Here is a 27,237-nt window from a genome sequence, read left to right on the forward strand (position 1 = left end):
TGTCCATCCGACAATCTGCAGGGTTGGTCATGGATAATATGCTTACGGTGATGGTTCCGCATGCAGTTGACACTCTCTTGAATCGTACGAAAACTCAGCACTTGACGAGTGCAAGGTTGTCTGGGTATGAGTTGACGCTTTTGGCAAGTCACATTCAAATAACAGCTGTAACGTCCTGAATCCGGCGACTTTGTTACCAATCAGTATGGAATCAGATGAAGTAGCAGCTCACGACTGCTACTTACGAACTGAAGAGGAAACCAAAGGTCATGTAGACTTGAAAAATACTCCTTTGGAAAATCCTGATGGGACTCTGTATGTGGATGGGTCGTGTTTTAAATTGCCGAATGGTGATGTAACGACCGCGTATGCTGTAGTGACATTGAGTACGGTTGTGGAAGCTGCAAGATTGAATCAGAATTCTGCCCAAGCTGCAGAGCTGATTGCTTTGACTAGAGCGTGTGTGTTGTCGCAAGGGAAACGGGTGAATGTGTTTACCGACAGCCAATACGCTTTTGGCGTCGCGCATAGCTTTGGACGATTGTGGCGAGAGAGAGGTTTCATGACGTCGCATGGCACTAAGATTCAGCATGGACAGCTTGTGAATGATCTTTTGGATGCACTGACTTTGCCTAAGCAGGTGGCGATTGTTAAATGTAGTGCGCATCGTAAGGTGACGGATGATTTTGGCCGTGGGAATGCGTTTGCGGATGAGAGTGCTAAGGAGACTGCCCGGAACCTTAGCACGAGAATGTATGTGAGTTCGGTAAGGTGGCCTACAGAGACTGGTATGTGTGAGGATACCATCGAGAGTGTGAAAGCGATACAGAATGAGGCCACGGAGACTGAAAAGACGAAGTGGAAAGAAAGTATGGGAAAGTTGGATGTGAGTGGTTGTTGGATTGATTTGTCGGAGCATAAGAGATGGATGTTGCCAGATGCGTATGTACTAGCCGTTGTGACGATGGCACACGGGTCAGCACATATTAGTGCGAAAGGTATCTGCAAGTTGTTGTCCCCTGTGTGGAAGAATGACGGTATTATTAAATGTGCTGAGAGATTGGTTAAAAATTGCATGATATGTATGTTGTATAATCCTGGTAAGGGAACCCCTACACCTCCTGGCCATTTTGCTCCCCCTTCATGTCCCTTTGAAGTAATTCAGCTAGGCTTCATCCATATGGAGCGATGCAATAACCTGAAATACGTTTTAGTTGTGGTTTGCGCATTCTCCCGATGGATTGAAGCCTACCCTCTCAAAGACAACACTGCTATGTCCACTGTGAAAATCCTACTGAAGGAATACTTTCCTCGGTATGGAATGCCACGGATTGTATGGTCTGATAACGGAAGTGAGTTTGTGGGGAGTGTGATGAAGAATGTGTGTAAGGGCCTTGGAATTACTCAAAAGTTCCATAGCGCCAATCATCCTCAGTCAGCGGGTTTGGTCGAGGGCTATAATGGCACGCTCAAACTAAAGTTGGCGAAGATTCAGGCCACTACTGGTCTCTCATGGCCTGACGCTTTGCCTCTAGCTCTGTTGTCAACAAGGGCGACTGTACACTCCCGAGTAGGGCTCAGTCCCTACGAAATAGTGTTCGGCCGTCCTGCGAATGTTTGGGGGGTCCCTAGACCAAGTGTGTTTTCAGACCTTGAATATCCAATGTTGATCGATTATCTTCATGATCTGACTGCTAAACTGAGGTTAATTCACCAACAGGTCTTTGAAGCATTGCCGACGCAGATGGAGGGTCCAGGCCACCAGCTCCAGCCCGGAGACTGGGTGGTGACGAGGAACTTCGGAAGAAAACGCAACCTTGAACCTCGCTTTACTGGACCCTACCAAGTCCTCCTTGCCACGAGAACTGCTGTTCGTCTGGAAGGCCGAAAGCACTGGGTGCATGCCACCCATACTAAAAAGGTTCCTATACCTTTACCAGCGGACTCGTGGGTGAGGAAGGGCATTGCCTCGTCTGAAACTGAAGCATCGCAAACCTTCGTACCTTTCAGCGACGCTCAGCCTGTCAGAGAATCCTCAGTGCAGCAGAAAGACATTGTTGAACATTTGCCATCACGAGATTCAAGATCTGAACAATTGACTGATCAACAGAACTCTGTTCCCTCATCGGATCCATTGTTTGATGAACAGACACGTCCTGGGAGAAGCCGCTATTCTTTGCGATCTAATACCAAGGACAAATAAATTTTCGTTTCTGTCCCTCGATATCTACGTTACCCCTTTTGCCACGATCAGTCTAAACACACGTACAACTGTGATTTTTGTAAATATTGAGTTTTTCCATATGTGTTTTTGCTACCGCAGCTGAGAGACTTTATATATATTTGTGAATTAGAATACCTTACATCCAGGTGAACCGTAGGGCCGCGCGTGTACTTCCTTCTGGTTAGTAGGTCTAGACACTAGGTCAGAGACCGTCGGTTCCTGGGAACTCCCGGGGATTGACTACTGCTACACAGAACGAAGTGCGTCAAGAAACGTTGAGGACGGTTTTAGGGGATGGCGTTTTCAAAGCTGATGGACTTGGAAAAAGCTCAGGCGCAAAGATTCAAACTGCAACAGATTACTCGTATCAAATGCTTTATGTTTCAGGTGTTCCTTCTGTTTCTAATTGTTTCCTCGTTATTGGCGGGTGGGGTGTATTATATGATACAGTACTTCCTACTTTCTGCCATACCTACTCCTACTTCTGAACCTCAAACTACCTCCACTATGTCCCCTCATTCCTTCCATATCTTACCCCAACACGAACAGGCTAGACGTGCAGAATTCAGAAATAATTCCTTCATTCAGCTCCTTCATCAACATCAGTTGGTGGTTAATACTACCAATTGTTGGGTGTGTGGGTTAATGCCACATACCACAGATAAAGGAATTCCATACTTGGTGCTTCCTTATAGTTCCCAGGGTTCAGCTCGAGCATTACAAACAATGTTTCGAAGTGCACTAGATTCCTACCCCAATCGAGAGCCACGTCCTCCGCACTTTGGTCCCGGTCCGTACCACAAGCCTTTGGCTGTAGCGATCGCTGATCTAGATAGGGATATCTATGAGCCGTCGCTCATTCCAGAGGAAGAGGTGCGAGCCTATAGGGATCTGAGTGAGGCTGAGTATAGTGCGCTCGTGGGTGAAAGACAGCTTAGAAGCTCGTCGCCAATATGGATCGTACCCCACCTTGGTAATTTCTGTCTAAAGGGTCGTGGCCGAAGATCGAGAGCATATCTTGGAGAGAGTGCTTGCTCCGAGACGTATGTTTTGCCGATGCTCTCTACCCCTGTGTTTCTGACTGCCAAGGGTACGTACTTTGTCTGTCATGATCGTGCGTATACGTGGTTGCCCTCCGACTTTGCGGGCACATGTTATATTGCAAATTTGTTGCCTCCGACGTTTACCGTTGATGCAGACTACCACAAGACTAGAGTTGTGAGGGGCGTGATTAGCAAAGAGGACACTGCCGGTCAAGAGGCAGGAGACTTTTTCAAGGGTTTCTTTCCGTTTTGGGGGCCTATGGTCAATAGTAGGAACCTGAGACAGTTGACTCGAGTGGTGGAATCGACCGCTAATATCACTGCCAGTGCCCTTGGTAATATCACCGCAGAACTTCAGGCGGATAGGCTTATGACGCTACAAAACCGTATGGTTTTAGACGTTGTTTTAGCAGATCGAGGTGGAGTATGTAAGGTGATCCATTCGAGCTGCTGTATTTTCATTCCAGATAACGCTCCGACTGTCTATCAAGCCATTTCAAAGTTGCATAAGATCTCCGAGTCCATACACGTGGACGTAGGGGATTGGACGCTACTTGGGTGGTTTTGGGGCCTAATGTCGACCTGGGGTTGGAAGATTCTGATGATCATCGGGGTTGTTGCAGCATTTCTGTTCACGTGTTGCCTTTGTGTGCAGTGTGGTCCTGCCTTGTGTGGCCTCTGTGCTACAACGTGTATGAGACAGCCGCCTGTTACCAAAGGAGCTCAGATGGACAGAGTTATGTTGCAGCAACATCTAGATGGTCTGATGAATATCGAGTATGATTCCGACTAGTGCTTGCCTACATGAGGGCAAAAGGAGCGTCTGAGGTTCCGTGACGATCGTAAGTGGTGTTTCTGACTCGCACGAATATGGTCGAGTCTGGTATCTATGAACCGCAAATGACGAGTTTAGTGGGTGTACGCGTTTTCGCTGTGCTAGCCTAAACCGTTCGTTTGTTTCGTGGGTTTCTACATCCGAGCCCACGGGTTCCATCTTAGATACGGCATCCATTTTGTTTCTTGCCCTCAAGTAGCCAGCGAACGGACGCTGTCCGCTTCGCGACCCTGGGATTCCCAGAACTCTTGCGGAAGACACGTTTCCTTTGAAAGTGTCTTTATGATGAGGGGGATGACACTGTAAGGCAGATGGCCCCGCTCGGGGCACATCTTGCCGTGTCGCTCTATTGTCTCAGCCGTGCATCTCATTAGGCACGTCCCTTTGATGCCTGTAGCCCGTGTTTCCCGATACCACCCCTTTTACACCCTTTCCGATCTCCCCACTGTTTCTGTCTTCCTCTGCACCTGTTTTCTGTTCCTTCTTCGATCTGTTTACTGCCAATTGGAATGTACTAATGGTGGGAAGATGTGTTTTACAGTTGGGAACCAACAAATGTTTCCGCACGTATGTTCCGGGCCCTGAATGCATCAAAGCAACCCCTCTCGGAGATTACGATGGGAACCGAGTTGTAGACCTTTGTGTACCATGTTAAGCTATGAGAGAAATGTGCATAAAAGGAGCGACCTACAGTAGCAATTTGAAGCAGTCTCCTCGAACCTACACACGCTGTACTTCTTGTGACTTCTGTGTTCCTTGCAGTAATAAACCTCGAATCTTTGACGCCGAAGGAAGTGTCCCGTGTCTCTGTCATTTGTACGCCGGAACAGGTTACCCACGAAGGTTTCAGGTGTTGTCCCCTGGCACCGCTGGGTCTTAGAATAACTCAGTCCTTCAGGCTTCATCCTGGACTCCTCCCTCATGATGACCAAACAAGTCACGCCGTCTCGTCATCTTGCTTCAACACCCTGCGCATGCTCCGAAAGATCTTCCGGTGGATCCCCACCGAAACTAGGAAGACGGTCACCCAAGCCCTCGTCACCAGCCGACTGGACTATGGGAACACCCTCTACGCCGTAACCACAGCCAAACTACAGAAAAGACTCCAGCACATACAGAACGCTTCTGCACAACTCATCCTGGACACCCCCCGTCACAGCCACATCTCTGCCCATTTGAGAGCCCTGCACTGGCTCCCCATCAGCAAGAGGATCATGTTAAGACTCCTCACCCACGCACACAAGGCTCTCCACGACAGGGGCCCCGAATACCTCAACAGCCGCCTCACATTCTACACTCCCACCCGCCAGCTCCGATCCCCCAGCCTCGCCCTCGCCAGCGTCCCACGATTTTGCAGAACCACCGCCGGAGGAAGATCCTTCTCCTACCTGGCAGCCAAGACATGGAACTCCCTCCCCACCCACCTACGGCTGACCCAGGACCATCTCTCCTTCAGGAAACAACTCAAGACCTGGCTGTTCGAGCAGTAGCGGCTCCCCCCCTCCTCCCAGCGCCTTGAGACCCTAGCGGGTGAGTAGCGTGCTCTACAAATATGTTTGATTGATTGATTGATTGGGGTATGGAAGGCGCGAAAACCATTTATGTATCCTCTCCTATGTTTCCTGAAAACGTATTTATATGTCCGTTTTTTAGTTCCTCTTACCATTCGATGTTGTCCTTTTTATTTTTATAACCAGCTACATTCCACGTTATGAGTGTGAGCTCATTTTCATCTGATCATGTTATATCTTCCTCTATTTGATTAGAGCCCATTTGATTAGGGCATATCTCACACAAAAGTGGGTCAGATCTCTTTTCTAACAGCTCTATATCAATATGTCTTGTAAGTTCTGTTCAGGAGTGTCTTTTTTTATCATCACCCTGGTTTACAGGATTTGTATAAAACCAGGTCTGGGCGGGGGGTACGAGTCAATCACATTAATCCATACTCTCTAGTATGGAGAATCTATTTCTGATTGGAACACATAGGCTATCATTCAGTGGCAGTCTAAAAGGACTTCCCATTGCCCTACCTTGTGGCCTATAGGATCTCAGCAAATCTGAACAAGGTGGTTTGTAGAAGTAACCTAACAGAACAACATAAATCTGAGACTTTATGGAGGGAACAGATAGCAATTGATTTAACAGGCCGCCCACTAAGAAAGGATTATCGAAATTAACGATTATGCAATCGCCCTCAATTATTTTTACGATGACCCCACCCATGGAATTCTCCTGGTCATGATCAGGTAGTCCTGTATAAGGGGGCCAGCTCTAGTGAACTTAGTTATCCAACGCTGTGCTTTATCTATGAGTTAACCTGTGGATTCTTGTTGATTGGAACAGAATGTTTAGCATTATTAAAACATATGAGCATGCAGCAGGGGGTACATTTATGGAATTATTTTTACTTTCCCTCCCCATGATATCCACATGCTGAGTGCACCTCCCAGGTCCCAATAGGCTTCTTCAATCAATCAATCAATCAGAGTACTTGTAAAGCGCACATCTTACCCATGAGGGTCCCAAGGCGCTGAGGGGAGAGGGGGGTGCTGCTACTGCTTGAAGAGCCAGGTCTTGAGGAGTCTTCTGAAGGCGAGTAGGTCTTTGGTCTGACGTATGTGGGTAGGTAGGGTGCTCCAGGTCTTGGCGGCGAGGTAGGAGAAGGATCTGCTGCCGGAGGTCGTTTGTTGGATGTGGGGGACAGCGGCGAGGGCGAGGCTGGCGGAGCGGAGCTGGCGGGTGGGGATGTGGAAGCCGAGTCTGCTGTTTAGGTAGGCTGGTCCGGCGTTGTGGAGTGCTTTGTGTGCGTGGGTGAGGAGCTTGAAAGTGATCCTCTTGTCAACGGGGAGTCAATGTAGGTCTCTCAGGTGGGGGGTGATGTGGCTGCAGCGGGGGACGTTGACAATCAGTCGGACGGAGGTGTTTTGGATGCGTTGTAGTCGTTGTAGGTGTTTGGCTCGGATTCCTGTGTAGAGTGTGTTGCCGTAGTCCAGTATGCTGCTGACGAGGGCCTGTGTCACCGTTCTTCTTGTTTCGGTCGGGATCCACTTGTAGATCCTTCGGAGCATGCGGAGGGTGTTGTAGCAGGAGAAGGAGACGGCATCGACCTGCTTAGACATGAAGAGGGAGGAGTCGAGGATGAATCTTAGATTGCATGCATGGTCGGTGGGTGTTGGTGCTGTTCCCAGTGTGGTCGGCCACCAGGAGTCATCCCAGGCTGAGGGGTTGGGTCCGAGGATGAGGACCTCCATCTTGTCAGAGTTCAGCTTCAGACGGCTGCTCCTCATCCAGTTGGCGAAGGCCTTCATTCCCTCGTGGAGGTTGGATTTGGCAGTATGTGGGTCCTTGGTGAGGGAGAGGATTGGCTGGGTGTCGTCAGCGTAGGAGATGATGTTGAGGTCGTGATGGCGGGCCACTTGTGCGAGGGAGGCCATGTAGACATTGAACAGCGTTGGGCCAAGTGATGAGCCCTGGGGGACGCTGCTCATGATGTTGGTGGCTTCAGATCGGAAGGGTGGGAGGCGGACGCTCTGGGTTCTGCCGGAGAGGAAGAACGTGGTCCAGTCAAGAGCCTTCTTTTGGATTCCAGCTTCTAGGAGGCGTGTCTTTAGAGTGTGATGGCCGACCATGTTGAAGGCGGCTGACAGGTCCAGGAGGATGAGGGCTGATGTTTCGCCATTGTCTAGTTGGCGCCTGATGTCGTCTGTGGTGGCGATGAGGGCTGTCTCGGTGCTGTGGTTTCGTCTGAATCCGGACTAGGACGGGTCCAAGATGTTGTTGTCTTCCAGGTGGCGGGCCAGTTGCATGTTGACGATTTTTTCAAGAATGACCATGGCTATCTTCCATAAATTAGAGCCATGTGGCACTGCCATATCTAGATCCTCAGTTACTCTCCCCTTGATGGTGCCTAAATTTTGAGTATTACTTGATCTGTGACATGTGTTAATTGTGCCGGGATGGACTTGTGGGACTAGCACCCTTTGGGCCTGGTGAGGTGTTATTTGCTGACCAATAAACTGGTGGTTTCCAGTGAGGTTTTTAATTGGAGTTGGATTTGATTGTGTCATAGCCCCTGCTTCCCCCAACCTAACTGGTTTATTAGATGCTAAATCCTGCAACATGCGCTCTATGGAAGCCAAACATAATTGTTATTGGTTGCAATAGCAAAGACAGTTTGTCACAGAGTTTGCCAGAAAGCTTACCCCACTTTTCACCCCCGTTATCAGGCGACAATGCTACATTATTCAAAGGAACTTGGACATCAACTTTAGGCTGCATCGAAAGGCACCGCCGTGGCCTCTTTGAAATATTAGGGGGATGTTCTTTAGTAAGGCCCCATTTCCTTTACCCAGTGTCTTTGGCTGTGGGGGTCCCTGGGATTTCCAAGCTTGAAGCGGGATGAGAATCAATATATGTTAATGACTCGGGAGGCATAGATTTTGGGTTTGCCTCGCTTGATGTCAAGAGTTGGGTTAAAGTTTCTGATGTAAAGAAAGCACAGGGTCACTATTCCTGCCCCCCTTTGGGAATCTATTCTCTGTCATGGCAATCTCTTTAACAATGGCTGTTGTTGCTTTTGCAAGAAATGAGTCTAGGGCAGTAATGGTTATCTCTTCAGGTGCTGATGGGTTTGTCTTCTTCTTTCCCATTTTTCTTATCCCTCCAAAGTCTTCCACTGGAGAACCAGGTGTCAAAGGGGAGGCCCAGCCGAGTCTCTTCCGGGCTGTGACAGGAGCAGATGGGCCCGCCTTTGGCCCGGGCGTTGCCCGGGCACGGCCCAGGCGTATCCGGGTGCCTCCCATTCTGCGGGAACCAGAGCGCACCTCTGAAGGTGTCAGGTGGCTCCTCCCACCTCCCTCAGGTGAGTAGTGAGTAGTGTTTTTTGGGGTACCGAGTCCCACCCCAGCACAAAGGGGCTGCTCACGCTGCGCCAGGCACAGAGCAGCAAATGGCAGGAAAACAGAGGAAAGGCGTCCGTGCACCAAATGGCAAGAGAAAGACGTTTTTTTGTCAATTTCTAGTTGTAAAGTGATATTTAATGACCCCACCTATTACATCACTTATGACATATTTCCTTGACATAATTGAGAACATCACATCAAAATTTGAAATTACATCGTTGACGACAAAACTGTGCATGGCGGAGCCACAAGATATAGTTACTTTAGGGCACAAGCTATGCCTTAACGTACCACCAGAGGCATGAAATAGCGCCGATAAAAATGTTTTATGGTACAGCCCTAAATGTTGATACTCCTATCTTCCTTCTCTAGTGAGCTTTTTACCTAGCTAAACAGAACTAGGACCCCATTCAAAAGCAGGGGTAAGTGAACTGGAAAGGTGCAAGTCCCTGGAAGGCACATGCTAAGGTAGCTTTTTATTATTTTATTATGCCCCCAAGGCACAATACATCCTTCGCTAAATATGCTCAGAAAGGAGCAAGATGGACAAAACATAAAAAATTGGAATGATAATGTAGTATGCTTAAGTATGTATAAAGCAATCGACTGGAGCGTGCAAACTCCACATTACAAGATTAAAATGAAATAGAATTATATTTGTATCTGTTTTTCCGAGCTCCAATGACTGACTAATTCCAAAATGGGCTTTTTGCAAATAGCTTCCAGCAACCTTCTGAGGCATCTGTGTAGCCTCTAAGATGGCTCTTAAAGTTCACTTCAGAGGCCATGCATTTCTGGAAAGCTGCACATTCCTGGAGATATGGGACCAGATGTATCAAGACTTTTACTTGTCACAAACGGGCCGATTTGCAGAATCGGCCCGTTTGCGAATGGTAAAAAGCCTTTTGAGATGTATCATCTCAAAAGCCATTCTCAAAAAAAGGAATCGCAATTTTTGCGATTACCTATTTTATGAATGCATTTAGGGAATCGAAGTTTGCGATTCCCTGAATGCATTGCAGGAAGCAGGTAAAAATTGCCCCTTTGCTTTAAGGAATCGCAAATTACGACCAACTTGAAGTTGGTGGTAATTTGAAAATTCCTAGAAAAATTCACATTTCTGCATTTTTCTAAGTGCAATTTGGCGTACACACATTCCCTTAGGGCATGTATATGCGCCACATGTGGACACTTACCATTTTTGGGGGTGCATCACGGTGGCCTTTTGACCCCCTATCACCCTTGTGATTGCATTCGCAATTTGCTATTACCAATTTGGTAATCACAAATTGTGAATGTCTTCCCATTCATTCCTATGGGCCTCTGGGCCCATAGGAAACTAATGGGAAGGCATTCCTTGATAGCGAATCACAATTTGTAATTTGCTATATAGAAATATGTAGGAATCGCAATTTTCTTTTGCGAAACCTACATAAATTGCATTTTGCGATTCCATAATAGCGAATTGGTAAAATTTGTTATTATGTCCTCGCAAAATTCAATGTTGATACATCTGGCTCAAAGTTATTTAATGGAGCTCTGCAGCCCTTGTCTCTGTTAACATATTTATGCATTCGAACAGGATGGCACAGAAATTCGTGAACATTAGCTGATACATTATTTTTGTGACATAACTTTCGTTATAATATTGAAACTGACTGTCTATTGCCAGTTTGTAATGCTTGCAATGGGGGCAAGGGTGTTGAAGACTGGTCACCCTTCTCCCTATTTGAGGTGATAGAAGTGCTCTTTTTGCTTCGTACTCCTCTACATTAGCCTGACTAGCCTAGTCTGAAGCAGGGAACATAGCAAATGAGCACCTAATACAGTTGTGGTTCCCGCAGGTAAGCGTGTTGGGCTGGGTCGGGGGGATGTCAACAAATGATGGAATAGGGAAAATTAAATAAAAAAAATACATCCTGTTCCGTCGTCTGTCGACATCCTCCTGACCCCACTGCCCCACCGTTCTTACCTGCAGGAGCCGCTACTGTACTACTATGCACCCATTTCCAACCACAGCAAAACGTAGGTAACCAACTTCCCTTGCCAATCAGTTTTCCTTCCCAACCAAGGCACATGGCAACTACGGTGCCAACCATTCTCAGCCAGAGCAAAGCTCAACTATCTCATATTCTTTATTGTCAGGCACTGCCGTTCCAAAATAAGACAGTGTCAAATATTGCTCACCCAGGGCACAGGGCTACACTCAAAGTTCCAACAACATTCATATGAAAGGATGAATTTTCTGGTATATCATTGGATAAGTAATCTGAAGAAAGTACCCAAGTTTTAATATTTAAAAATATTTTTAATGCCCCCCTTATTCACAATTGGTTTGAAGCAAGGATTTGGATACCGACCACTGGTATACTTTATAGATATGTAGCAATGCAGGTTATTTCCAAAACCTACTACATTCAGCCTTAAAGATCACCAGGGGCATAGCTTTAGGGGGGCTGTTTGGAGTGTTACACCCCACCTAATAAAAGTATTTTCAGATGAATAGTTGGGTACAAGGGCTTTTAGTTGGGTATGGTGAGGTGTCAGTCGGATTTCACCTGTGATTTTTGCATACACAAACTGACAAAACCGGTACACAGACAAAATATCGATTTTTAAATATCGATATACAAAAATATCGAAGTTTAAATATCGATGGGACAAAATATCGAAGGTAAGTAATATCGACAGTCTTAATATCGATATTGGTATGATATCAGTAATATCGAAGTTGTAAATATCGATGTCAATAATATCGATATTAATAACTTCGATGTTACTAATATCAATTTTAAATAAATTTAGTGTATATTATATTGTATTTATTATGTTTTATTATTTATTTTTAATGTAATTTAATTAAATATTGTCTTTTACTACTGTAGCGGGTTGTGGGTTTATAGGGGAATAGGGTGGGAAGTAATTTAATTATGTTAAATTAATTTTTAATTAGTAGGAATTATTAATTAATTAATTGAGAAATAATTTTTAATTATTTTTAATTAATTGATTAATTGATAAATATGTTCTGTAGCGGGTTATGGGTTTATAGGGGAATAGGGTGGGAAGTAATTTAATAATAATTAATTAATTGATATATGTTTGTACATATTTTAATTAATAATTAATTGGTAATTAATTTCTATTAATTAGTTAAATAATTAATTTAATGTTGTACATATTTATAATTATTAATTAGTTGGCAATTAATTAATATTAATTATTTAATTACATTAATTATAGTAATTTTTTATATATAATTTATTGTTATTATTAATTAATTAATTGGGGAAAATAATATTAATTATTAAATTAAATTAATTACAGCAAATGTGCTAATATATTTACTTTATTGTTATTGTTAATTAATAATTAATTGGTAATTAAATAATATTAATTAATTTTGGGTAAAGGAGTATTTTTAGGGTTCAGGGTCAGTTTTCAGTTTTTGAGTAAAGGGGTATTTTTAGGGTTCTGGGTCAGTTTTCAGTTTTTGGGTAAAGTGGTATTTTTAGGGTTCAGGGTCAGTTTTCAGTTCATGGGTAAAGGGGTATTTTTAGGGTTCAGGGTCAGTTTTCAGTTTTTGGGTAAAGGGGTATTTTTAGGGTTCAGGGTCAGTTTTCAGTTTATGGGTAAAGGGGTATTTTTAGGGTTCTGGGTCAGTTTTCAGTTTTTGGGTAAAGGGGTATTTTTAGGGTTCTGGGTCAGTTTTCAGTTCATGGGTAAAGGGCATTTTTAGGGTTCAGGGTCAGTTTTCAGTTTTTGGGTAAAGGGGTATTTTTAGGGTTCTGGGTCAGTTTTCAGTTTTTGGGTAAAGGGGTATTTTTAGGGTTCAGGGTCAGTTTTCAGTTTTTGGGTAAAGGGGTATTTTTAGGGATAAGGGTCAGTTTTCAGTTTTTGGGTAAAGGGGTATTTTTAGGGTTCAGGGTCAGTTTTCAGTTTTTGGGGTACAGGCGTACAGGGTAAAAACAAAAAAATATTACATCAAATCAAATAAATTACATGATAAAAATTAAAATTACATTAAATTATTAAGTGTTTTATTTATTTTAAATGTATATGTATTAGTTTTAATTTTGTTTTAATATTTTTATTCAATATTTGTAAAATTATATGTATTTTAAAATTATTTTTACATTATTATGAATACATTTAAAAAAACGATATTTTTGATTCCCATATTTTTGTACTACAATATTATTTTTTCGATATTTTTGTACTTACCTTAATGAAGATAGCATTCCGATATTTTTGCTGTCGATACTTTTGCTCCGATATTTTTGCATTTCGATATTCTGTCTGTCGATATTATGTCAGACATTCGACAAAACCACATACACACTCTCTCAATTCTGTTTTGATTGCCCTTAAAATGCTTATTTGACCAAATATTGTGTTTCTCTCATAGTACTCCTTTTCATCCGTATTCCTCTCCCTTTCCACTGCCTCTTAAGCTCCTCTCATGGGACGTGCTAGTCATATAATGTATTTTAATTATATATTCCAGAGTGATGGTAGGGAAATCTGATGCTCACTCCCCCCTCCCAATCTTACTGACCTAGCTATGCCCCTGAAGATCACAGACAGGTATGCAATATCTCACAGGGCATAGCATCATGTAAATTAGGAGTCAGTAAGTACCGCATAGTGAAGATGTTAGCAGTTACCTTACATGACATAGTCTTAAAGAACATTTGGTCAGAAAATGTAAATAACATATTAGAGTGAATAGTGCTGTAGATTTTAGTCACACCAAGTGTTTTTTTTCCAGCCCTAAGGCAGCAGCGGTGCACTACCAGCAGTGTGGAGCTTTAACAATGGACAGGTGTCCCATGACTTCACCGTCATACCTTATGTAAAGAACCTCCCACACTAGGACACACAATCAGTCCTGCCAAAGTCTCAGCAGGTTATTGGGGCGTTACCATCTACCGACCCTCATAGGTTAGCAAACACATGAAAGTATCTACGTTTTCACAGCTAAGGCTTTGATTGTACACCAACCTTGTATTGTATGTTTGTATTTTTTGTATTTTTTCACACAGACAGGGAACTGTGAATAAAATTAGGGGATTCTATCCGTGTGGTAGATGCAAAGCGTTTGCCTTTAGTAAAAGGGTGCTCACATATGAGATCAAAGGACTTAAATCTGGTAAAAGAATTGAGAAATTCATGACATGTCAAATCACGCACGCTGTCTACTGCCTAAAGTGACCGTGTGGGCTTAGGTACATAGGGAGCACTATACATTGCGTGAAAATCAGGATACTGGAACATAGGCGTGCCATAGCAAAGAAAGATTTTAGTTATACAGTGGCACAGCATTTTGCAAACAAACACAGAAGCAACAGAGACCTTTTACAGTTTTTCAGTATTGATTGTGTACCAGTGCAGAGCAGAGGGGGAGACAGAGTGTTAAAATTAAGAAGACTAGAGTCACGCTATATCATCGATCTCCAGACCAAAAGCCCTAATGGGTTGAATAGCGGGGAGGAGCTAACTGTACATCTAGGGATCTAGATAATACATAGGTAAGAGACTACAAGGTTCACAGGTCACGTAGGATGGCCAGTCCATCAAATGATAGGGGGTTCATTCAAATTAGTTTTCTTCTCCTAAATTTGTCCGTTGAAACATGTGCCGATACACGGCTGAATAGAACGCAGAGGGAACCATGGCAACCTAACATAGCAGGTTGCTATTCGCCAATCCACGGCAAGATCACTAGAAATGGTTGTTCTTTAAACATAAGAATGATTACTCCCACTACAAGAATGCAATATGCCTTCATTGTCATCCATATGATGTCAGCATAATGCATCTATGCATACCAACATACATTCAATGGGGATTATTAGTACTTGCAAGAATGTGCGCTATGATCCTGATTGCCCTGTGTTCGTGCTGCATAAATACGGCCGGTCATATCAATATGATACAGTAGTTCTTGGAATGCCGATACATGGCTTCAAAGTACGGAATGGTGATATACATTGTTATGATTTGTGCACAAATGAATTGTTTGTGTTTGTAAGAGATTGCACTGAAACTCATGTAACAATCGTGATGCATAACATTATAAGATTGCGCCCGCGATATGTGCACTCGATCCCTTGTTTATTTCAATGTCTGAGCAGATGACGTAAAAAGATGCTGTCTCCCAGTGCTGGTTGTGAAACACTGATGAAGGAGCATTTCCGATGCGCGTCTGTTACTCAGAAATAAAACCACTGCTGTGTATGAAAGCCCAGTGAGTGCTGTATCCGTCCTTGAGTGGAAAGGGTTTTTGGAGCTTGTATTTTTTTGCGGAGCACTGCCGCAACGAGGCACCCACCCATGTAGTGATTCGCCTATTCAGGTGCACTGGAGCGAGATGAAATTGGCGAAGGCACTGTCTTGGATCGTATGCACGGAGCAATACGGATTATTTGGAAGAAAAAAAGAAATTCCTGGCTCTCTAGGCAAACCACGGATATACCGGTAAGCCTGTTTGTTTAAATATGCGCCGTAATATATACTTATTATAAGGCTTGGCGAGGGGTATACACAGCAAGCGAGGCTGAGTCAAGGAGTTGAGTCAGAAGGAGCCTGGGATCGGGACTCGTGCTAAACAGAAGACCAATATGTTTAGCGTGACAGAGCGCAGGGAGGCAGCAGAGAACATGTTCAAGAAGAAGAAAATGGATGTCACCAATATGGATAGACCTGAAATAAGCAATATTCCTAACACTCTGATTACACAATTTCAGAAACTGGAAAGATTATATGAAAGGGAGATACGCAAGTGGTGGGAGGCCACCTCATTGCAAAATTACATCGAGGTGGAGAGAGTCCCTAGAGGACTGCGTGTCTATACAGTGCCGGCGTATGAGAATCCAGATCCTTTGCTTACTGGGCAGCCCATACAGCCCTATCATGTAGGAATTTTGGAAATAATGTTGCAATTTGCGTGGAGTAACAGAGACAAAGCGCTCAAAGAATTTGAGGGTCTGGAAGAAGAGTTGTTGAAAAACACGGATAAGAACCAGCAAGAAGTATTAAGGGAGGCAATGAAGAAGCGTCTCTCCCAGTATGAGATGAAGATCAAACAGCGCAAGCAAAAAGAATTTGAGCGTGACGAGAAGGATTATGCAATGGGAAGAGTTCTAACTTTTGGCAAAAGATTTGAGCAATCAAGGAAAGAAATATCTAATAGAAATAAGATGACGGCCATCGAGAAACCAGCCAGAGTGGAAACTTCTGAGTCCGATATGACTGAAAATGAGCAGTCAGAGGAGGATAAGGGAGACGACAGAAGACCCCTTTTCAGGAGGAATTCAACAGCATTCGCCAATCATGGCTAAGGGGTTTGGGAGCAAACCCCCGGAAGGAGAAGGAAAACCAGAAGGGGCGGCCGGAAGAGGAAGAGCCAAAAGCAATCAAACACCATGAATAACACACAGCAAGAGGGGGGCAGATGGTAGGTGATGATGATCACCTGACGATAGTCAACCTAACATCTAAAATCTTGACTGAGATGTAGAAATCAGTGCTCAAATTGGGACTAACATTCTGCACACATAACCGCCTGGAATATACACAAACTAGGATTGACTTGTTCAAGTTTGTCCGCAAGCTCAAACTGCACAAATATTTCAAACTAAAACCGACATCAAAAGAGGCTAGACTTCTTAAATTACTGAGTAAAGACACAGATTTGTTAGCAGTGAATGATTTAACAACTTCAGAACTACTAGAAGAACTGCGCCAAGAATAAACAATGGAGGACCTGCCAACCACAACGACGTTGGCACAAAGAACAAGGTGGTTAGATGTGGAACATGAAGCTCCAGAAAGCAGCTTTAAACCACCCTCACAGTTCCTTCCACAAATGCCACTTGACGCAATAGACACTTTTTCAGAAGCAGTGATCAAGGATTTATTAAAACTCAGAGAAAGTTTAAAACCATCTAGAGGCAAAAACAACTTAACTAAAGCCTAGAGAACTGCAGTAAAAAACTTGGAAAAGGACAAATCAGTAGTCTATAAACCTTCAGATAAGGGAGGTAACATTGCCCTGATGTCACGCGAATATTATGTCGAGGAAGCACTACGACAAATGACGAATCATGACTGTTATGAATTGACAACGAAAGAAGAATACCAGAACAGTATTCAACAAATGCACACCATAATAAAGAAATGGAATGACTAATCCATGATAGATCTGGATGAATATTTATTTTTAAGGACTACAAATCCCATTCTACCGACTTTTTATCATTTACCCAAAGGATGCAAGGACAAACTGAGACCACCTGGGAGGCAATAGTCTCGTCTTTGGGTAGTTAACAGAAAACCTCACTAGATTCATTGATTATTTTCTGTTTGAGCTAATATTACAGCTGAAGTCCTACATCAAGGACACAACAGATTTTATTAATCATATTGAAGATATAGAGTGGGATCCAACATACAGTTTAATTGTACTAGACATAATCAGTCTCTACACCTGTATCAACCACTCACAGTGACTGAATGCTGTAAAATATGTTCTACAGAAGAGGCCATTGAAATTTGCAACAAATAACAACATGGTATTGGAGCTAATTGAGTTTTGTCTATTTAACAACATCTTTCTTTTCCAGGGAGACCTTAATAGAAAAATATCTGGAACCGCGATGGGCACCTGCTTCGCCCCCAGCTATAGCAAATAAAGATTTTAGTTATACAGTGGCACAGCATTTTGCTATCAAAAACAGAAGCAACAGAGACCTTTTACAGTTTTTCAGTATTGATTGTGTACCAGTGCAGAGCAGAGAGGGAGACAGAGTGTTAAATCTAAGAAGACTAGAGTCACGCTATATTATCGATCTCCAGACCAAAAGCCCTAATGGATTGAATATTGGGGAGGAGCTGACTGTACATCTAGGGATCTAGATAATACATAGGTAAGAGACTACAAGGTTCACAGGTCACGTAGGATGGCCAGACCATCAAATGGTAGGGCTTTCATTGAAATTAGTTTTCTTCTCCTGAATTTGTTCATTGAAATATGTGCAAATACACGGCTGCATTGAACGCACAGGGAACCATGGCAACCTAACATAGCAGGTTGCTATTCGCCGATCCACGGCGAGATCACTAGAAATGGTTGTTCTTTAAACATGAGAATGATTACTCCCACTACAAGAATGCAATATGCTTTCATTGTCATCCATACGATGTCAGCATAATGCATACCAACATACATTCAATGGGGACTATTAGTACTCACCAGAATGTGCGCTATGTGCGTGATTGCCTTGTGTTCCTACTGCATAAAAATTGCCAGTCATATCAATATGATACTGGAGGTCTTGGAATGCCGATACACGGCTTTAAAGTGCGGAACGGTGATATTCGTTGTTTACGATTTGTGCACAAATGAATTGCTTGTGTTTGTAAGAGATTGCACTGAAACTCATGTAACAATCGTGATGTATAACATTATAAGATGGCGCCCACGATATGTGCGCTCGATCCCTCGTTTGTTTCAATGTCTTAGCAGATGACGTAAAAAGATGGTGTCTCGCAGTGCTGGTTGTGAAACACTGATGCTGGAGCATTTCTGAAACACATTTGTTACTCTGAAATAAAACCACTGCTGTATATGGAAACCCAGTGAGTGCTGGTATCCTTCCTTGAGTGGAAAGGGATGTTGGAGCTTGTATTTTTTGCGGAGCACCGCCGCAACAAGGTACCCGCCCATGGAGTGATTCGCCTGTTCAGGTGCACTGGAGCGAGATATGTACATATCACATGATAACATGGGACAAAATCGGAATTTATAGTACATCCAGTAAGCGCCACAGAGATGCGTAGCAGAAAGATTGAAAAAGGGGCATGGCCTGCACCACCTCTCTGCAACGCAGTACAGTGGCGCTTCCTGGAAGCACCTGGTGGGCTACTTGGCCCCCATGGTCCCTCAGGTTTGAAGTGAATTTTTTCCCCAACTTAAAGCACGGCACAGGGCGTGTTTGCACACATAGCGTCAGGACCCTCCCCTCCCTTCACCACTTTGTAAACGCGCCCTGTCACCGTTCTAAGTTGAGAGATTAAGTCCCCTTCAATCCTAAGGGTCCCTAGGGTCAAACTAGCCCACTAGGTACATCCAGTAAGCGACACAGAGCTGCGTTGCAGCAAGGTGTAAAAAGGGGAGTGGCCTCTGAACACCTGTCTGCAAGGTATCTCCCTGACGCATACTGGAGATACCTGTTGGCCTATTTGAACCTCAGGGACCCTCAGTATTGAAAGAGAATTAATTCCCCAGCCTAAAACACGCCACAGGGCATGTTTGCACAGTGGTGAAGGAAGAAGGCGTGGCCTATGGAGATATGTCTGCAAGCACACCCTGTGGCGCATTTTAAGTTAGAGAATTAATTCCATCTCAATCCTTTGGGTCCCTGGGGGCCAACTAGCCCACCAGTTCCCTCCAGTATGCACCAGGAGGCTGCGTTGCAGAGAGGTGTTCAGAGGCCGCGCCCCTTTTTACAACACTCTGCAACCCAGCTCCGTGGCGCTTACTAGAGGTACCTGGTAGGCTAGTTGGTCCCCAGGGACCCTCAGTATTGACAAGGAATTTATTTCCCAACTTAAACCTCACCACAGGGCATGTTTGCACACATGTGAACTCAGGCCACACCCCCTCCCTTCACCACTGTGCAAACGCGCCCCGTGGCGCATTTTAAGTTGGGGAATTAAGCCCCTTTGAATCCTGGGGGTCCCTGGGGTCCAACTAGCCCACCAGGTACCTCCAGTAAGCGCCAAAAGGCTGCGTTGCAGAGCTGTGTAAAAAGGGGCATGGCCTCTGAACACCTCTCCGCAACGCAGCTTGCTGGCGCATACTGGAGGTTCCTGGTGGGCTAGTTGGCCCTCAAGGACCCTCAGTATTGAAGGGTAATTAATTCCCTGACTTACAACTCGCCAGGGGGTGCGTTTGTCCAATGGTGAAGGACAGGGGCGGGGCCTGAGGTGACATGTCTGCAAACACGCCCTGTGACACGCTTTAAGTTGGGGAATTAATTCCTCTTCAATCCTGAGGGTCCCTGGGGCCAACTAGCCCACCAGGTACCTCCAGTATGCGCCAGGGAACTGCATTGCAGAGAGGTGTTCAGAGGCCACGCCCCTTTTTACAACACTCTGCAACACAGCTCCATGGCCCTTACTGGAGGTACCTAGTGGGCTAGTTGGCCCCCAGGGACCCTCAGGATTGAAGTTGGATTGATTTCCAAACTTAAAATGCACCACAGGGCGTGTTTGCACACATGTCACCTCAGGTCCCGCCCCCTCCCTTCACCACTGTTTTAAGTTGTAGGATTAACTCCCCTTGAATCCTGAGGGTCCCTGTGGTGCAACAGGGACCCTTAGTATTCAAAGGGAATTAGTTTCTCATCTGCAAACGCGACAGGGGGCGCGTTTGCTGAGAGCTGCAGGGAGGGGGCGGGGCCTCCGGCGCGATGCCAGTCTTTTTTAAATTTATTTTATTTGTTAAGAAGGGGCTTTGTGGCCCCCCTTCTTTTCTTAATTTATTGGCCCTGGGGCCTGACCCCTATTTTTTTTAAAAAAATTAAATTGTAAGGGGGTCGCGTGGCCCCCTTCCCGGGGCCATAATCGTCCCCGGGGACCCCATCCCCCGGGGCATGGCCATTTTTTAAGTGTAATTTAGTTATTGGAGGGAGGCTGCATAGCCCCCCTCAGGCCATTTATGGCCCCGGGGACCTCATCCCCTGGGGCCGGCCTTTCCTTTTTTAATAATATTTTTTATAATGGTGGAGGGGGCCACGTGGCCCCCTTCCTGGGCCACTTTTGGCCCAGGGAACACCATCCCTGGGCCTACCCTATCTGTTGGGGACTGTGGGGGGTTCCCAATCCCCCCACGGTCCCGCTTGTTCCCTGCCTCCTGCGGGAGCCGGCATTGCTTTTCCACACAGGGAGCTGCTTAGATGCAGCTCCCTTTGTGGAAAAGCAATATGCTTTGGTATTTGGAAGAGAGAGCAGGTTTCCAGCTATCTCTTCCAAAAACTAAAGCAGAGTTTGCTATGGCAGGGCGGGAGCTGCAAGGCTTCATAGCCATAGCAAACTGCAGTGTCCCGGGGCTGGGTATCCCGGGACACTGCAGGAGCCTCTCCTGGGGGGTGGCGTTCCCCAGGGAAATACCAGGGCTCCAGGTGGGGGCCGTGCAGCCCCCCTCCCAACATTAGCAAAGCCCTGGGGAGGTGGTGGTCCCCGGGGCTGGCGGGTCCATAACGGACCCCCCAATTTACATACGTAGTGTCCCAGGGAGGTGGCGTTCCCTGGGGCATGTGGGGGCTTGAGCCCCCCACACAGGTTTCTTTATTTGATAAAAAAAACAAGGCCTGGGGGCTGGCGGTCCCTGGGGCTGCGGGGAGCTGTGAGCACCCGCAAATATTTTAGAAAAGCACCGGGGGTGGCGGTCCCCGGGGCTTGGAGAGGCCTTTAAAGCCCCCCCACCCATTAACTATAAAAGCCACAGGGGGTGGGTGTTGGCAGCCATCTTGTGTCTCGGTAGAACCAAGGCACAATAAACTGAAAAACAAGTGCTCAAAAGACGCAAAAGGGGCAGGGTAGAAACACCCTGACCCCCTAGGCCTGCTCAGGGGGTTCCGCAAGCATTATTTAATTTTTTTTTAATTGCGGGATGCGCCTAGGATACGCATATCCCGTGGGGGGAAAAAAAACATAGCCTGCTTTATTTGTAATTAGCCCCAGAGGGGGCCAAATCCCAGGGGCAATGTAGTGAATTATAATGGGGGTCCAGAGGAGCCCCCCAGCTCCTCTGGGCCCCCCACATATGCGAGGGGCTCACAGCGCCCCCGCAGCCCCAGGGACCGCCTCCCACCGGGGCTTCTTTTTTAAAAAAAAAAAAAAAAAACTGTGTTGGGGCTCAAGCCCCCCCACACGCCCCTGGGACCGCCACCTCCCTGGGGCACTACATTTTTAATTTGGGGGGTTTTGTGATGGACCCCCCATCCCCGTGGACCACCAACCCCTGGGGCTTTTAAATGTTGGGAGGGGGCCACGCGGCCCCCCTCCTGGAGCCTTGTGGTGGCTCAAGAGAGACCTCAGTGCAGCATCTTTCAGCCCACTACAGATCCTGAAAAGTAATTCTAGCCATACTTACAGTAACTTGAATTTCCTTCTTAGGCTAACATTGACTGGTTTCACTTGGAAATTCGTCTAAGTATGGAATTTTGGACCTTTAAAATATTCCTCTAAAATCAGCCGAACTGCGAATTCCGATTTACTGTTATCAGGAGAGATCTCAGTGCTGCATCTTTCAGGCCAGTACTGATCCTGAAAAGTAATTTTAACCGTACTTACCAGTAACTTGAATTTCCTTCCATAGGATATCATTGCCTGCTATATAAAATATATATAAATTAAAAAAATATATAAAATTAAAAAAACAAATATTACAATTTCAATATTTTTAAAAACGCTTTTTGTCTTCAATTTATATAAAAAATATGTAATGTAATTTAAAAAATAAAATATCTAAAAATAAATAGTTTAAAACAATGTAGTAAATCAGTATAAAAAAATATAACAATTAATACATATAAAAATTATCATTTACAAAAACTTTGAAATTCAATGAAAAAACCATAAGTTTCAGCCACGTTATAGTTAGGAATTAGCATTTAAAAAACCTTAGAAATTCACTGAAAAAACCATAGGTTTCAGGGACGTTATAGTTAGGTATTAGCATTTAAAAAACCTTAGAAATTAACTGAAAAAAACATAGGTTTCAGACATTTTATAGTTAGTTGAACATTTCACTCATACAAAACCATTGAAATTCCCCTGTTATAGTTAGTTCAGCTAACTATAACTCGCGCGCCCGCAATGCAATGCTGATGACGTCACATATTACATCACTCATCACATGGTCAGTGACATCACTCATGACATCACTGATGACATCTCAAATGACATCACTGGTGACATCACTGATGACATCATCCTTCTGAAAGAGTGGCAGACCTCCTCTCACCGTACTATAACTTTTGATACACACATCCAAAAATAGAAACTACAATTTTCAAAAAATTGAGATACCAATACCAGTTACAACAACCTATTCAGTAATTCCAACATCTACATACACATCCACTCACCAACAGTTCTATATAGTCACACCGACACTCATCCATAGAGTTACTCACACACATACTCACACATGCAAATAAACTATTAAACATCCATTTAATTGCATATACAGCTATACACACACCACTACACTTACTTCTACAGAAACATACACATGCTTACTCTCTTAAACAATCACTTATAAAAACACATACTTATTTATTCAGGAACTTTTCCAATCTCTCACTCTGACATATACTCACTTATATACATCAATACTCACATATACTAGTTTAAACATATGTAGTTACTCATAAAGATACTTTTGAGACAGTCATTCACTCACTAATACACCCATACACACACTCATCCACCCATACAGTCCTGCACACATGCTGTCTTCAAAACACATACAAACAGTGAGTCACTCATTCATGCATCTATCTGCTAAGTAATACCCCCCAAACCATGCAGACACTCCTACTGATACTCAAAAAAACAACTAATAACCCATATAGACACTCAATGTAGCTACTCACCAACCCATGCAGCCACTTATACACAAAGTGAGACACTGATACCGATATTTACATATTTAAACATTACTCGCTAATACATGTTTTCACTAAGATACACTTAATAAGTCAGTTATTCAATCAATTTTACAAAAAAACATCCATTTAGACACTTATTTACTCATTTATTCTTCCATCGACCTTTAGATATACATATATAAAAAATATTTATTTTTCAGAAAGACACACATTCACTGAATGATGTCATCAGTGATGTCATCAGTGATGTCATGAGTGATGTCACTGACCATGTCATGAGTGATGTAATATGTGACGTCATCAGCAGTGCGCGCGAGTTATAGTTCGCTGAACTAACTTTAACGGGGGAATTTTAATGGTTTTGTATGAGTGAAATGTCCAACTAACTATAAAATGTTTGAAACCTAAGGTTTTTCCAGTGAATTTCTAAGGTTTTTTAAATGCTAATTCCTAACTATAACGTCCCTGAAACCTATGTTTTTTTCAGTGAATGTCTAAGGTTTTTTAAATGCTAATTCCTCAGTATAACGTGGCTGAAACCTATTGTTTTTTCAGTGAATATATATATGTATATATATATATTACCTACTGGCGATAGCCAGTAGGTATATATAGTTAGGATTTTTTCTCTATGGAACTTTTGAAAATTCTATGCCTAATAACTTTGGCGTTTGTGGACGGAATTGGCTGAAATTTTCAGGAAAATGGCACATTTTGTTTCTGAGCAGCTCCTGGAAATTTGGTGGGGGTTCGTCAAGGGGGGGCCGAGAAAAAAGGGGGGTCCCAAAACACGTTTTTCCCATGTTAATTTCCATAGGGCGGTTGGCCTCACTTTTAGCCCGAACGGCTGAATGGATTTCCACGAAACTTGGCAAAATTGTAGGGACTGTTAGCCTGATGTGCCTTTGCTAGGTCTCAATATATGTGCTTCAGTGGATTTTGAGAAATTAACGTTTAAAACAAGATATATATCTGTAACAGCGCTCCGGGCAGCGCTCCGGTTCGCGAACTTTTCGCGTATCGGAACTTTGCGAAGCGAAGCTGATTGGCTCTCCGGTGTCTGTCAACATTCTAAACAGTCCGGAGCGGCCGCCATCTTGTCTCTCGGTAGGATCGAGAGACAAGAGGAGGCCAAAACAAAGGGGGAAATGAAGGAAAGGGGGCAAGGTAGACCCCTTCTGACCCCCTAGGATTGATGAGGGGGATATTATAGAGCCACGCCGGGCCCAAAAAAAAAAAAAAAATTCCGATTTTTTCGCCGTAGAGACGCGTCTTGGTTCGCGAACCGGGCAGCTAACCGGGCAGCTAACCGGGAAGCTAACCGGCAGTGTAACACAAAAAAAAAAAAAAAAATTACGATTTTTTTCGCCGTAGAGACGCGTCTTGGTACGCGAACCGGGCAGCTAACCGGGAAGCTAACCGGCAGTGTAACCCAAAAAAAAAAATAAAATTCCGATTTTTTCGCCGTAGAGACGCGTCTTGGTACGCGAACCGGGCAGCTAACCGGGAAGCTAACCGGGAAGCTAACCGGCAGTGTAACGGGAGTCTGAGGAGTAGCTGATTGGCTGTCAATATTGTAAACAGTCCGGAGCGGCCGCCATCTTGTCTCTCGGTAGGATCGAGAGACAAGAGGAGGCCAAAACAAAGGGGGAAATGAAGGAAAGAGGGCAAGGTAGACCCCTTCTGACCCCCTAGGATTGATGAGGGGGATATTATAGAGCCACGCCGGGCCCAAAAAAAAAAAAAATATTCCGATTTTTTCGCCGTAGAGACGCGTCTTGGTACGCGAACCAGGCAGCTAACCGGGCAGCTAACCGGGAAGCTAACCAGCAGTGTAACCCAAAAAAAAAAAAAAAAATTCCGATTTTTTTCGCCGTAGAGACGCGTCTTGGTACGCGAACCGGGCAGCTAACCGGGCAGCTAACCGGGAAGCTAACCGGCAGTGTAACGGGAGTCTGAGGAGTAGCTGATTGGCTGTCAATATTGTAAACAGTCCGGAGCGGCCGCCATCTTGTCTCTCGGTAGGATCGAGAGACAAGAGGAGGCCAAAACAAAGGGGGAAATGAAGGAAAGAGGGCAAGGTAGACCCCTTCTGACCCCCTAGGATTGATGAGGGGGATATTATAAAGCCACGCGGGGCCCAAAAAAAAAAAAAAAAAAAATCCGATTTTTTTCGCCGTAGAGACGCGTCGTGGTACGCGAACTGGGCAGCTAACCGGGCAGCTAACCGGGAAGCTAACCGGCAGTGTAACGGGAGTCTGAGGAGAAGCTGATTGGCTGTTATCATTGTAAACAGTCTGGAGCGGCCGCCATCTTGTCTCTCTGTGGGATCGAGAGACAAGAGGTGGAAAAAAAAAAGGTGTAAATGAATGAAAGGGGTAAGGCAGACCCCTCCTGAACCCCTAGGATTGATGAGGGGGCTATTAAAGTTCCCTGGGGGGTGAAAAAAAATTTTTTTTTGATTTTTCGCGGTAAAGGTGCTTCCTGGTACGTTAACCGGGCAGCTAACCGGCAGCGTAACGGGAGTCCGACATATTGTGTTTTTTGAACGTTTGTGATATGTGCACGTGTGGATTTTGTCTAATTAAGGTTAAAAATATATATATATATCTTTAAGCGTGTTCTGGCGCGCTTACGTTTTGGGTTTGGTTTGCGCTGCAGAGACGATATGTCACGGTTATGCGATGCATCATGAGGCGTCTCACGGGCTACGTGATACGTCACTTAATAAAGAATATATTTTACAGCTATAGATATTAGCTTTTAAAAAACCAATGAAATTCACAGAAAAAACCATAGGTTATAGACCATATATAGTTAGGAATTTGCATTTACAAAACCTTGAAAATTCACTGAAAAAACCATAGGTTATAGACCATATATAGTTAGGGATTAGCATTTAAAAAACCTTATTTTATTTGCACAAAACCATTGAAATTCCATATATAGTTAGTTGCACTAACTATATATCGCGGACCCGCAATCCACTGCTAATGATGTCACATATTACATCATTCATGACATGGTCAGTGACATCACTGATGACATCACTGATGACATCTCAAATGACATCACTGATGACATCACTGATGACAACACCCAGTGACTGTATGTTTCTGTAAAGTTAAAATATGTCTTACATATTGAAGAATGAGTGGATGTATAAGTGTCTGGATGAAGGATTTAGTAGGTGCATGACTGACTGTATGAGAGAATGATTAAATGTGTCTCACTGAGTGCATGGGTTAGTGATTAAAGTGTCTTAATTTGGCAATCATTATTTATGTTCTTCTGTAAACTGCTGCATGTTTAAATCAGTAGCTATATCAGTAACTATATGGGTTATTGAATGGTTGCCCAAGTATTTGTATGGGAGACTGAGTATGTGTGTGGGTGGCTGGGAGGTGTATAACTCTGTGCATAGATGTGTGAGCAGTTGATTCCCTAGGTGTATGGGTTCAAAAGTGCATGTAGAAACAGCTGTATGGACAGTTGACTGTGTGCATGAGTATATTGGTGAGTGAATGGATATCTCAGTTCTACATGT

Source organism: Lissotriton vulgaris, chromosome 11, assembly GCF_964263255.1.
Source record: "Lissotriton vulgaris chromosome 11, aLisVul1.2, whole genome shotgun sequence".
In the NCBI taxonomy this organism is placed as follows: Eukaryota; Metazoa; Chordata; class Amphibia; order Caudata; family Salamandridae; genus Lissotriton; species Lissotriton vulgaris.